Source organism: Notolepis coatsorum (genome assembly GCF_963971535.1).
Source record: "Notolepis coatsorum genome assembly, chromosome: 6".
NCBI lineage: Eukaryota > Metazoa > Chordata > Actinopteri > Aulopiformes > Paralepididae > Notolepis > Notolepis coatsorum.
The window spans coordinates 160,258,555-160,272,522 of record NC_140170.1 but is presented as its reverse complement, the minus strand read 5'-3'; the positions used below and the strand labels follow the sequence as shown (position 1 = coordinate 160,272,522).

The following is a 13,968-nucleotide window of genomic DNA, read 5'->3' as shown; positions in this document are numbered from 1 at the left end:
CACACACACACCTACACACTTACATTTAGTCATTTAGCTGACGCTTTTATCCAAAGCGACTTACAAGTTCTGTACGACAAGACAGCAAGAAGGGTACAACTCTATCAGCTGAGTAACAATGTTCATCAAAGTGTTGCGTGTTACAGTGTAGGTTAGTTTATTAGGACAAGTGCATGACAGTAAGGTTAGTCACGGTTAGATTTTTTTTTTTTTTTTTTTTTATCATTTCAGATAATGGTTGAAGAAGTGAGTCTTTAGTCGACGGCGAAAGATTGGACGGGATTCGGCTGTCCTAACTGGGATGGGTAGTTCACACACACACACACATCGAAGTAAAAAAAAAAATTATTATTATTATTTTTTTTTAAACTTCGATTTTTTTTTTTTATGTTCGAAGCTTGTGCCATCGAATCGAACGTTCGAAGCTTCGAAGCATTTAAGACAGCCCTACATTATACACTGTCCTTTATAAACGAAATAAACTAAACTAAAGGTGCCTAAATTATGCATTACTATATTTCATCACAATAAAATAGATATAGCTAGTAGCTAGCTGTATCTATTGTTTACACTTGAAATGTGTATTTTTATTTTGTCACAATATTATTTGAAAAGTATTGTGTAAAATGTAACTGTATTTCTGAGTTGCAGCACTTAAAAACATTAAATGGACTGTTGTAGACATTTATTCATTCCCACTTATTAGACACTATTTCTGATGGTAAAATGAGCATAAAAAGCAAAATACAGAATTCTGAAATATTAAAACGGAAAAAACAGAATTTGGGAAAAAATAAAACGGATTTCATATGGCTCTATCACGCAATTGTCATTTCATAATAGACACGGAACAGAGCGGACCTTCAATTCTAAAAACAAACAAGCTCTTCAGCCCTGCGTTGCACACAGCTGTGTGACTGTCTTCTCTCGCCAGTCGCGCAGTTTCTATGTGTAATGTAAACTCTGCGACGGATCCAATGGTCTAACATGCTTTGCATCCTCGCCATTCTGGAATGCCCACATCGTGCTAAAATCTTAAGTAATGTTAACTGTTGATGTAGCCTCAGAAAGCTAACGTTAGATCCACTCCTAGCAGCCTGTTGATGTAGCCTCAGCAAGCTGACGTTGACTACTCCTAGCAGCTCTCTCTCTCTCCCCCATCCCGCTCTCTCTGCTAACAATCCTGATTCGATTCTTGAACCTATTTCATTCCAAAGGAATATATTGATGGACATTAGCTATAGTATAGGTCAGCAGCTGTAACAGAATATTTTTAAATGTCTTATTATGTTTCAACAATGACAAAAAAAAACAGTGGTGGACCGACATAACAAACGCTGTCACTGTTTACTTGTGTAAGGACATGGTTCCTTTTCAAACTGTCGATAGAAAGGGATTTAAAGACACGATCCAAGATATGCATTATCTGCCAGCAGACACTTGAGAAAAGGTTTTGCATTTTCTATTGCAGTTTTGCACAATAAATGTTCTTAAAATACCTCTGTACTATGTGAAATATGTCCTAGTAATACAAGAGTACAGTAATAGCTGCCATACCAGTGTTTTACCCCTTCAGAAGCATTTATATAGACATTGAGATAAATGAATATACCGTGATATATACTGTTACCGTCTATACTTCAAATTATACCGTGATATACATTTTAGACCATACCGTCCAGCCGTACATTCACTTTGGGATGGTTACAATTGTATTTCTGGACGGTGGTGAAAAAAGTTAGTCTGGAGCCCTGCTGTGCAGGTGTCCCCAACCGACCTGTAGGAGTCGCTGTCCACAACGTCCATATTACCACCCATCGACTTCCACCCGCTAACTGCCAATTGAGTTAGTATGACGGCTGGCCCAAGCCGGAGGCAACGCACAGCTGGAGTTGAACCCGGTGTCTCGTGTTGGTGACGAGCGCAATGTCTGCTGCGCCACCCAGCCCCCCCCCCCCTTCATGCATTCATGATGGAACATAATATACCAATCATATGCATTTGAATTTTTTAATTGTAGCGTGTATAGGGACGAAATGCCAATTGATTAAGTATAATATGAGTCGCGGCCTATTGCTAGCCTCCGAGGAATTACCCTAAACCGCTCTAAAACCAATTATATTCACCACGGTAGGGCTGGGCGATATGGCCTCTAAATGATATCGCAATATTTTTTGGCCATATCACGATATATATCGCGATATTTTGACATTTCCTCTAAAGCACTTAAAAATGCTTGATTTAACCCTTTGATGCACAGTCACGCCAATATGATGATTATAATAAGTCCCTGCAACACATGTTTGCATTATTAAACCATGAAGATGGTTTAAAAAATTATTAAATGAAAATGTACTAATTATTAAATGAAAATGTACTAAGGCCTAACAAAAATAATGGTTGGTTTCAGGTTGCCGACCGACCCTGCCGATTTAGGTGCGACCCAATATATTTTATGAGTTTTAAAAAAAAATTATATATTAAAAAAAAAAAAAAAAATCCGATTTTTTTTTTTTTTTTAAGAATAAAGTTTCATAGAAATCTTAGTCAAACATTTAGTATTATGGATATTAAACATGCTGGCAGAGTACATGCATCCATGTTGTTGTGAACATTTTAATTAAATAAAGAAATTCCCTATCCATAGTCGCCGTGGGAAAGAATAAAATAAAAAAATAAAATAAAATAAATTCCCTACCTACCCATGGCCAAACTGACAACCAACCTGAAACCAACTATTATTTTTGTTAGGCCTAAGAGTTACTGACACTAATACAAAATTATATATATATCTAAGACAATTTATATAAAAACTATTGGGTGCCTAAGACTTTTGCACAGTACTGTTTTCTATCCACTTTAGCCAAACACACACATATACACACTACTGTGAGAAAATAATAATCACACACAAAGGGGATAATGGCTTATAGCAGACTTAATGTTAGAATATTTCAGATAATGAAATTAAATGTTTATATCATCAACTATCCAGTTAGTATTTATACTGTAACGTTTGGCTACTTTAAATCATTGAATGTAGAGAGAGAGCGAGAGAGCCAGCCCCCGCCCCTCGGGTTTTGTTTTAGGTTCGCGTTTTGAGCGTCTAAGCTGCCGTAGGCGATGACGTCATACTCGAATGTAAACAGGAAGAGTTTAAGACACAGAGATGGAAACTGGATGCTGATATACATAGAAACGAATAACCAATAAATATGAAGTTATGTTTAAACCTCTGTTGTCAAGCGTTGTCAATATAACCCACCCCCTTTCCTCACGAATGGAACTAGTGTTGTGGAGTCCGCTTTAGTTAGCTTAGCCTAGTCATGGGATAACTTGGTTAGCAGCTAACGTTAGCGGCTTAGCCCAATGCTTGCGTCAATTAAATTGCATGTTATTAAAGGTCCGCGCTGGTCTGTCTAATGAAATTACAATTGCATGTCATTAAAGGTCCGCGCTGGTCATGTGTCTATAATGAAATTAGAGGACAGCTCTGCGCTAAAGCTAAAGTCTGATCTCAGCCACGACGTGACAACATATACTCGATGTTCACGATATAGTCATTTAATACATCTCATGTAGAACAAGCCGCGATACATCGAGTATACTCGATATATCGCCCAGCCCTACACCACGGTATGAAAGGGTAATGTATGGATGGAAAAAATATTCCTTTTTCACATCTTGAAATATAGATACTCGATGTCAAATGGGCCATAGTATTGCATCCATAGCTATAATATATAGTTATAGCCCTGCAAACAAGGTGAGCGACATTTACCCCATCGTTTACAGTGGTGGCAGTAGCTACTACAGGATAAGGATAATAGCTGGCCGTCAATGAGTTGTCATTAAATGTCATGTCACGTAGCCTACGTTTGCACGACCCAATGACATTATCCCAAAGTCGACGATGCAGTGATGCCGTTTTGTCTCAAGGCTGGTGTCAGAGTTACCATCGGTTACTTCTCCGCACGCCGCTTATGAAAATAGTTGTGATATTACTTACAAGTTACATTAACTGCCACGGAGTTTGCCCGTCTCATACCACTCTCTGCCACCACTCTAAGCCTATGGAGATGTTCGCCTTCTTTGCAGGGCTATAACTTTTTTAATTGTATTGCTAAATTGACATTACTATGGCCCATTCAACATCGATTATCCATCGTTCAGGATGTAGGAACGTTATACTTTTTCATTCATAGATTCATATGAAAATACCGTCTAGAATATAAATATGTTTTTATCGTTTTATGCAGTAATTCCTACAACGCGAGTTATAGGCATAAGCGCATATATAGATCATCAACTGCAGTTTATTGCCGATACACGCTATATTAAAAATGTCAACTGTACATGATCCTAAACATTATGACTCATCATGCGCGGATGAACGGGGGGGGGGGGGGTCGTTTATAATTCCGTGATCGTCAGTAAATGCTTTATGTAGTATGGGTGATATATTGATCAGAGCAGTTTGCATTAATAATAATAAACATTCACGCTGTAAATAACGTTACTGTCCTCTTACCGTTCGCCGATGAGACTGGAGGAAAAAGATCCCACTTATTTGACGACGATCTACTAGATCCATTTCCGGTTTGTATAATGATAATAAATGCCCAAATCATATTGATTATTGAGTTATGGCAGCGATCCATATACAAGGATGTGTGTCTAGAGTCCCACAACAATATGCGAGTGCCGGATGCATTTCCAAGATGCACAGAGATCACCAGAGATCCATTTCCAGTTGTAACTCGCCCGATCATCCACCAGGCGGCAGTATTGAAGCGTTGCAGAGTTGTGCAGGCTCCCACTGTATCAGCCGAGGTTGGGTGAGGGAATTATGAATACCATGGCGAAAAAATGAAATATGATATCAATAACGTCGTACACCGTGGTTTGGCAGAATTAGCATGACCTTGAAACACGTTGTACGACGTTATTGGCGCCCAATGTGTTAAGGCCTATGACCCCTTGTCCTGACATGCTGGCAGTCCTGTTTACACAGACGTTGGGGGTATCAATCTGCACATCAACAGGAACAACAGTTATTAGAATACTAAAATCTAGGGCTGTCTTAAATACTTCGAAGCTTCGTTCGATGGGCATGGGATTCGAAATTAAATTAGATTAAAAAAAATTTAAAAAATTAAAAATATGTGTGCAAAATCAACTCTGCCTCTTTGTTAACTACAACGAGCAATGCCGTTTGTTATTTAAGATGAGGTCAGACTCTGCGCTGACAGATGTGTTAATTGTGCTGCTTTTATAAAGCCTCAAACGACGGCTTACAATATTTCATGAAAGCAAAGTGTTTTGTTTGTCTAAGATTTAAACTTTACAGCACTGACAAAGTTGACAAAGTTTAAATTTCGAAGCTTCGAATTAAAATCGAATCTCGGCCCCGAAGCTTCGAATTCCAAAAAAATAAATCGAATGTCAGCCCTACTAAAATCATAATTATTAAATTCAAAAAGTCACATGATGACTGGCCCAGTTGTTCTAGTGTTAAGCTACACTCTCATAGCGAATCACAACATGGACAACAGTCAGCATGAAAATCAACAAAAGATTGATTCAAATCTTTCCCATTTTCCACTGGCTCTATTGACCGTGGGCACGCAAATAAACATTGAAGATTTAGAGTCCGACTCAAATACAAGTCAACTTCCATCACAAGAAATTAGTGTTTTTCATACTGTCATGTTGAAGGCACCAGTAGAGTCCCCTGGGTGGTTCAAACAAGAGATAGCATCCAGTGAGCCTATGAATGTATCATGGCATGGGGACTCATAAATGTTAAAACATTTGTGTCACAACACAATCGCTAACAGTAACAATCCTCTGTGTGAAAGTCACTTGTCAAGACGAGCAACATCACACTGAACCATTTTACAGTGTGACTACCGACAACTGCACTGCAACTCTTTACTTACTTTTGCAATTCGTATGGCCTACACGGGCTTAGTGCCTTGTTGTAAACAAAGTCCTGCAGTCTAACGTGCAATGATATTTATTTTGAGATGTTTTGGTGCTAGACCTTAACACTTTGAGTGCCACAGACGCGTTGTATTAGCAATTTGAATTCATATTTCATCAATCGAGCCTCACGCTAGTGTTGCAGACTCTCTGAGCTCAATTGGGAAAATACCACCCTGATCGTTTCTCCCTGTGTAACTGCACCCCATTGGTTTAGACTGATGGGGTGGGGGGGGGCCCTCCTCAAGTTACTTACGAGGCATCTGAAGAGACCCAAGTTGATCGCAGAGCCGGAAAACGTGTGGAATACATATTTACAGTAACCAACGCTGAATCAATAAACGCGATCGATATTTGGAATGGCGATCAGGAATTGGAATAATCTTTTTGGATAACATCTGATCTGAGGTAACTGGTAAGCAATTTATTTGACCAGTCTTGGGGTAATCGGATCTGTTTTGACCTATATATAAGCGTGTGCCCCATGTGTGTGTGTGCGCGCGCTGATCAGGAAATGAGAATATATTTTTCAGATTGCTTCTATATCGTGCATAAGTGCACATATACTATTGATAATCTAGCGATTATTTGAAAACTATTCATAAATAAAAACGTTTTTTGTGTATGCAAGAATATTCCAGTAAAGGGCGTTTATCACGGAATCTATACATTTTCCTGAAAAATGAGGGCTTTTCAAAATGCTATAAAACGGAAATGGTAAAAAAACAATACATCTCGACAATGTTGACTGCAAACAAGTCATTGATAAACGACGGGCAGAGAGATTAGACACAGCCATAATTCAAGACAGAGATTATGCGTTTAGAGCGCCATCATTGAAGTGGGTGGTGGCATTCAATGATAAATAGTGCACGCCACGCTGGCAATCAAAGTGTTAATTAAGCAAATCTCGCAAAAAAGCTCAAGATTTTAGCTACACAATCTGACACGCGATTGCATTTTCAGATAACTTTCCTTTCCAAAAAAAAACAAGCATTTCCCTAATTGAAGTTAACTGCTAAGTCACTTATTTTGGCATGCCAGGTCACGTGCAAATGCAGTCACGTGTCAGATTTCATAGCTCCATTTGAGGAAAATTAGCCAAATTGATAATCGCTAAATGACCGGATGTTGCAGATCGGATGAATGCACTGCTGGTGACCCTTTTTGCAATGCTTGTTTTGGCCAGCGGTTTTAACTGGCCACCTAGAAATTCAAAATCCCCTGCCTTATCGGAGAGATAATGTGTATTAGAATGCCTTGTTTAGTGGATCCACAGGTGCATGAAGCTAGGAGTGATCTATTAATATCCATGATGAATAGTCATTAATTGTCCCATAACGTTAGCTGCAGGAGATGTGTAGACACAGGAGCAACCGGAAACACGGCAGCAGTCTATTGTATAGATTGGGTCCAACCAGCTGCATTCACGTGTCAGATTTCATAGCTCCATTTGAGGAAAATTAGCCAAATTGATAATCGCTAAATGACCGGATGTTGCAGATCGGATGAATGCACTGCTGGTGACCCTTTTTGCAATGCTTGTTTTGGCCAACGGTTTTAACTGGCCACCTAGAAATTCAAAATCCCCTGCCTTATCGGAGAGATAATGTGTATTAGAATGCCTTGTTTAGTGGATCCACAGGTGCATGAAGCTAGGAGTGATCTATTAATATCCATGATGAATAGTCATTAATTGTCCCATAACGTTAGCTGCAGGAGATGTGTAGACACAGGAGCAACCGGAAACACGGCAGCGGTCTATTGTATAGATTGGGTCCAACCAGCTGCATGGACCCATGTGGCACGTCCGCGGAGAAGTGCCAAAACATCTACACACAAATACCATACAATACACGTCAACAATTCAACAGACATCAGTCTTATTGCGCTGCAGCTTCGATTATATGCAACCCAACCGCAGCGGGAACAAACGTTTTCTCCAACAATGGCATGTCTGTGGTGTGGTCACGACACCCTGCCACGTGAAAGCGAGGGACACTGTAGCCAACGAAGTGTGGGAGGGGCCCGCTGCATTCAATAGAATGATGACCGAAGGAATGGTCGGCAGACTTCTCGATCCAATATCAATTCATACCTCAACGTTGCCAGCATAGATATGTTTGAAGCCGCGCCACATTTGGATCGCTGTGATAAAAAAAAAAAAAAAAACGCGTGGTGACCGTCGACACGTCTTGCGGGTGATCACCGCTCAGCCTCGCAGGCAGCAGGCCTGGCTTCCTCCACAGCACCAGCCCTCGGTTCAACATCCCTCCTCGCATGACGATATATAGCAGAGCAACGGCAGCGAGGAAAGACGGAACCAAAATCAGATTGATCGACTGTGTCCGGTGACACGGTGGTCGTAGTGTGGTGACTACAGTAGTAGTGAGCAGTCTTCTTCACAGAGCGGTTATTACTTATTGTGTTCAGCGTGGCGCTAGTGTTGAAGCTAATGCACACAACCCGTCTGCCACCCTGGTGCTGCTGCACACAGCAACAGTGCATAGTGTTGCCCAGCGTTAGATGTGAAATAATCAAAATGCTATAATCTGAACCACTGAAGAGAATCATAACCGTATCCTTTCTTTGACCAACTTTATTGTTACAGATATGTATGAACCATAATTCATGACGTGAATCGGGGCCTTAGCTACTAACGTGCAAAGCGAATACTGACATAACGCTACACTATAACGTTAGTGTTTTGAGTCGACCACAAGAATGTCAATCAACGTACCGTCAGCTTAACGTTAATAATGCACGGATTAGTCTAACGCACACGGCGAGATGTTCGCCTTTTACATCCCAGCATAACGTATCCAACAGAACAATAACGTTGCGTTACAGACACTGGAAACAGAGCAAAAAATAAATAAAAAATCTCGTTTTGTAAACGCTACACCTAAAGCTATTGAAGCTGAAATATACTTTGATATATCAAATACTTTCAAAGAAGTGTTAGCAGACTGTCGCTGGGCAGCTAGCTAACGTTACTGCAGCCGAGGTAGGTAGGTAACCTCGGTAAACAAGGTTACGCTAGCTAGCCGTTAGCTCAGCTAACGTTCACTGTTCCACCTCGCCTCGGACATAGCGTTGGCTGCGATTTGCGCTGAACAAACAGAAACAACAGACATACGAGTACAACGTACACAAATTCAACCTTTTAACTGTTCGATTATTACATTTCACCCACCTACAAACTAGAACTACCGATGATATTATGTTGTGTTCTCGCACATTCTTCGGTCAATCCTCCATTTTCCATTCCCGCTAGTTGCTGCTGCGCTTGTTGAACTGCAGCAGATGGCCGCCAGTGCCTGCTGAGTGCTGACTGACTGATAGCCCTGCCTCCGTGGGCTACAGCGCTCATACTGGCCAGGCGTAGAATAGCATCCTTCTATCTATCATACCCGCGACTATAATGCAAATAATAGAGTTTCTCTAGCAGATTTTAACCCTCCCATGTTGAAATTAACTAACATATTTAAAAAATATATATATATATTTTAAAGTAGCCTGACCAGTTTGTTTTGTGATGTTTGTAGTCTTGTTTTTAGGACAGGTACCCATGTACATGTCAAAATACTTCCCAACGGTCAGTGAATACCACGATCACAACACCAGAGGGAGCTCCACAAATCATGTAAAACCCAGATTCGGCTCAAACAAGGGAATAAACACGTTTCGCAATTATGCCACAACAAATACAACAATGTGGAACGCCCTACCCAAAGCTGTAAAGGAATGTGAATCACTACCCACCTTCAAAAACACTCTCAAAGAACACCTACGGGAGACTGCAATTCAAAACTGGCCCCTACAAATGTCCTAACCCAGTTGTACAATAAAGACCAAGCATGGCTTTGTCAGTATTCCAATGTACAGCCCCACCCAACCCCACCCCACCTACCCAACCTCCTCCAATGTACAGTTTCTATGTCAAATGTATGTCAGTATTCCAATGTACAGTGTCCCCCCCCCCTACCCAACCCCCCCCCCCCCCCACCTTCAAAAACACTCTCAAAGAACACCTACGGGAGACTGCAATTCAAAACTGGCCCCTACAAATGTCCTAACCCAGTTGTACAATAAAGACCAAGCATGGCTTTGTCAGTATTCCAATGTACAGCCCCACCCAACCCCACCCCACCTACCCAACCTCCTCCAATGTACAGTTTCTATGTCAAATGTATGTCAGTATTCCAATGTACAGTGTGTCCCCCCCCTACCCACCCCCCCCCTCCAATGTACAGCCCCACCACACCTACCCAACCTCCCCCAATGCACAGTTTATATGTCAAATGTATATACACTCTTTTTCTGGATTTTTTTAGTATCACAAACAGTACTGTATTTGAAAATCTGGTATGTCATAAATGTATAGATGTAGCAGTACTGTCTATCTGTATGTCGTGTGTGTCATATGATGAATTGAAAATGGGGGACCCTGATGGAAACAAGACGAAAGTCTTTCTCAGGTCTGCATCCTCTTAACAATTGTATGTATTGAGCTGTACTGTACTGTACCCATTCTGCAATCTGTTAATAAACTTTTCAATCAATCAATCAATCAAGGACCTTTGAGGTGCTTTGGTACCATGAGGTGCAAGCATAGTCGTAGTACCCTTGAATGTCCTAACCCAATAATACACAAGACCCTCTTCTTGGGACCAAGTAAGGTTTCGTCGATATTCCAATGTAGTTTCCCCCACCACGCCTACCCCCCCCCCCTACCCCCACCCACCCAACCACCTCCAATGTAGTTTCCCCCACCACGCCTACCCGCCTACCCCCACCCACCCAACCACCTCCAATGTACAGTTTCCCCACCTCCACCCCACCTACCCAACCTCCTCCAATGTACAGTTTCTATGTCAAATGTATACTCTCTTTTTAGACGCTTTTTGTATCACAAACAGTACTGTACTTGTAAATCTGGTATGTCATAAATGTATAGATGTGGCGTCTATCTGTATGTCATGTATCTGTCATGTTATGATGAATTGAAAATGGGGGACCCTGGTGTAAACAAGACGAAAGTCTTTCTCTGGTCTGCATCCCCTTAACAATTGTGTGTATTGAGCTGTACTGTATTGTACCCATTCTGCAATCTGTTAATAAAATGTTCAATCAATCAATACAGTGATTTGGTGAGGGTGGATTTGGAGCCGATGAGCAGGGCCTCAGTTTTGTTGCCATTTAATTTCAGGAAGTTTCTGCTCATCCAGCTCCTAATGTCCTCAAGGCAGGTGGTGAGGGAGGTGGGGGGAAGGGCAGTGGTGGGTGTGGAGGAGATGTAGACCTGTGTGTCGTCTGCATAGCAGTGGAAGTGGACCCCATGGTGACGGAGGATTGTGCCCAGGGGAAGGAGATAGATGGTGAATAGGAGGGGACCCAATACTGACCCCTGGGGGACACCCAGTGAAACAGTTGAACACCCTGACTTGTGGGTCTTGAGTTGAACAAACTGTTGTCTGTCAGTGAGGTATGATGTAAACCAGGAGAGTGCGACACCAGTGATCCCAATGCCAGCCAGGCGGTCCAGAAGTATTGGATGGGAGATGGTGTCGAATGCCGCACTGAGGTCGAGGAGGATGAGGATGGTGAGAAGTCCAGAGTCAGCTGCACAGAGGAGGTTGTTGGTGATTTTGACAAGGGCTGTTTCGGTACTGTGTTGTGGGCGGAAACCGGATTGAAAGGGTTCGTGGAGATTGTGTCGAGGTGGGATTGCAGCTGTGCAGCAACCACCCTCTCAAGGGATGATGGGATGGATCAAGCACAGAGAAGAGATTTCATCGGCGACCCCAGAATAATGCATGTGTTGCCCATTGCATGTGTGTGTTCACTGCATGACTACGTTGCAATGTGTGCAATGAATAAAGACTTCTTCAAGTCCAGTTTAATAATGAGGGTGGGTTCCCAGGTCGTTGTATGCTGTAGCATCTCTCTCTGAGCACCATTGTGGTTAGTTCAATTACAACATTGTGTAGGAGTGGTATAAAATGTAATATTTGAAAATGTAATATTGAACAGCCAACCTAGAGCTTTCTAGTAAACTCAAAGTAGGAAAATAAGTCTTATTGCCTGAAATACAATTAAAAAAAGTATTTGAGTAAAAAATACTGCACACCCAAACTACAGCAGCCTTTCATCATTGACTTGCACACTTCAGAGGTTTAAGTTTAAGTTGTATATATTAATTTGGATATATACATGATTAATCGATCAGTGTTCATCAAGCAATGTCTAGCCACGATTGTATTATAAGTGAATAGTCAGAATTCTGCCGGTGTGCACTGTCTGTTTCCTGATGTAATCGCAGGCTCACTTCACAGCTAGTGGTCGCTGAAATATCAGCACGTTCATTTAACAAACCAGTAACTCATTATGAATGGAGTCTTTCATTTATATAAGATGCATTTCATTGGATAAGTGATTTACTGGAATTTACAGAAAGTCCCATAAAACTGTCAAAGCAAGAGTTGATAGCAAAGTCTATTTTGTGAGGAAGAGGGCAAATACAGTGCTTGCATCACTCATATCATTCATTTAGTTGAGACAGTGCACAGTAAAAGAGTTGCTGATATTGCCAGTCTCAACAGATCCAGGCAATAAATCCTAAATGTGGCACTTTAGTCTAAAGGAAAGGTTATAGGGTCACCAAAATCAACAGCTTTCTCCCTCTATGGGTCATGAATGTTTACAGCAAATTTTGTGACTGTACAACGGGTCAGCAGATAATAATTATGCTCATTTGAAAGTGGAAGGTTTGGCCTGATGGGACATCCACCCATTTTATGGCAATCTGGCCATTACTTTTCAAGATATTTTGTTCTCAGTTTGGCCTGATGGTGGCGCTAGAGGAAAATGAATAGATGTCCTTGTCTTTGGGTCATGAATGTTCACAGCTAAATTGATGACACAAAACAAACAGGTCACAAGATATGCATTAATTTGAAAAAAATTCCCAATGGTGGCACTAGAGCAGGGATTCTCAAACTTTTTTATACCACAACCCCATTTTATCTAGGATTTTCTTTGGCAACCCCACACTTAATGTATCGTGGAATTTCAACGTGGAATTAAGGAATATAAAAATAAAAGCACACGTTGTTGAACTTGATCATGCATATTTATTAGACAATTTAATTACAGCACTATGTTATCAATACACATTTATAAAACATGGCATATTTAGCCAAAATAAAATATGTTGCAAAAGTTTTTTATTTTGCTTCTTTTTTTTACTTGCCAATGCGCAACCCCACTGTCACCTACCCACGACCCCACTTTGGGTCGCAACCCGTAGTTTGAGAACCACTGCACTAGAGGAAAGGTCATGGGGTCACCAAAATAAAATTCCTCTAGTGATCATTAATAAAAGCTTCTTTCTCGTGGGATCATGAATGTGCTCACCAGATTGCATGACAATCCAGCCATTACTTGTTGCAGACTTTAAACTCATGGCCTGATGGTGGTGCTAGAGAAAAGGTTATGGGGTAAGTGAGGGTCCCTGTTACAAAGGGTCAGATTAAACCGAATATATATATTTATTGCCTGAGATCCCATGTATAATATCTGCATATCGTTTGATATCCCCTGTATATTCCTTGTACAATATGCACTGAATATCCCTTTAGTCTACAGGACAGACCATAATATTCGTTCCCTTATTGGAAGCGATCCCCTGGCGCCAGGTACCGAGTAAAGCCTTACCCCCTCGAGCTGACTTGAAAGTTACCGCCAGGACTTGCCCAAACATGCCCGCTTTCGCCCACGGCTACGAGACCGAGAGGCGACAGAAATGAGATAGGTACTATTTGTTCACGGTACATATATATATGGCGCAAGAAATGTAGAACCCCCCTTGCAGTTCCCTTTCAGTTCGCCTTCAGTTCAGTCTGGTGCAGTTACCAAGTAAAGCCTTACCCACTACGCAACGTGCGGTACAGCAGGGCTCGTATCGCCCCAATATAGTCT

General features: G+C 41.3%; 1 protein-coding gene across 1 annotated transcript in view; it reads right to left on the bottom strand.

Moving 5' to 3' along the window:
• Positions 1-9,269, bottom strand: part of LOC311230618 (uncharacterized protein) — a 74,007-nt gene extending 64,738 nt beyond the window's left edge. Inside the window, 1 exon segment of the mRNA XM_084316953.1 lies at positions 9,182-9,269. The gene's annotated coding sequence lies outside the window, so the exon portion shown is untranslated.
• Positions 9,270-13,968: the final 4,699 nt, after the last annotated feature.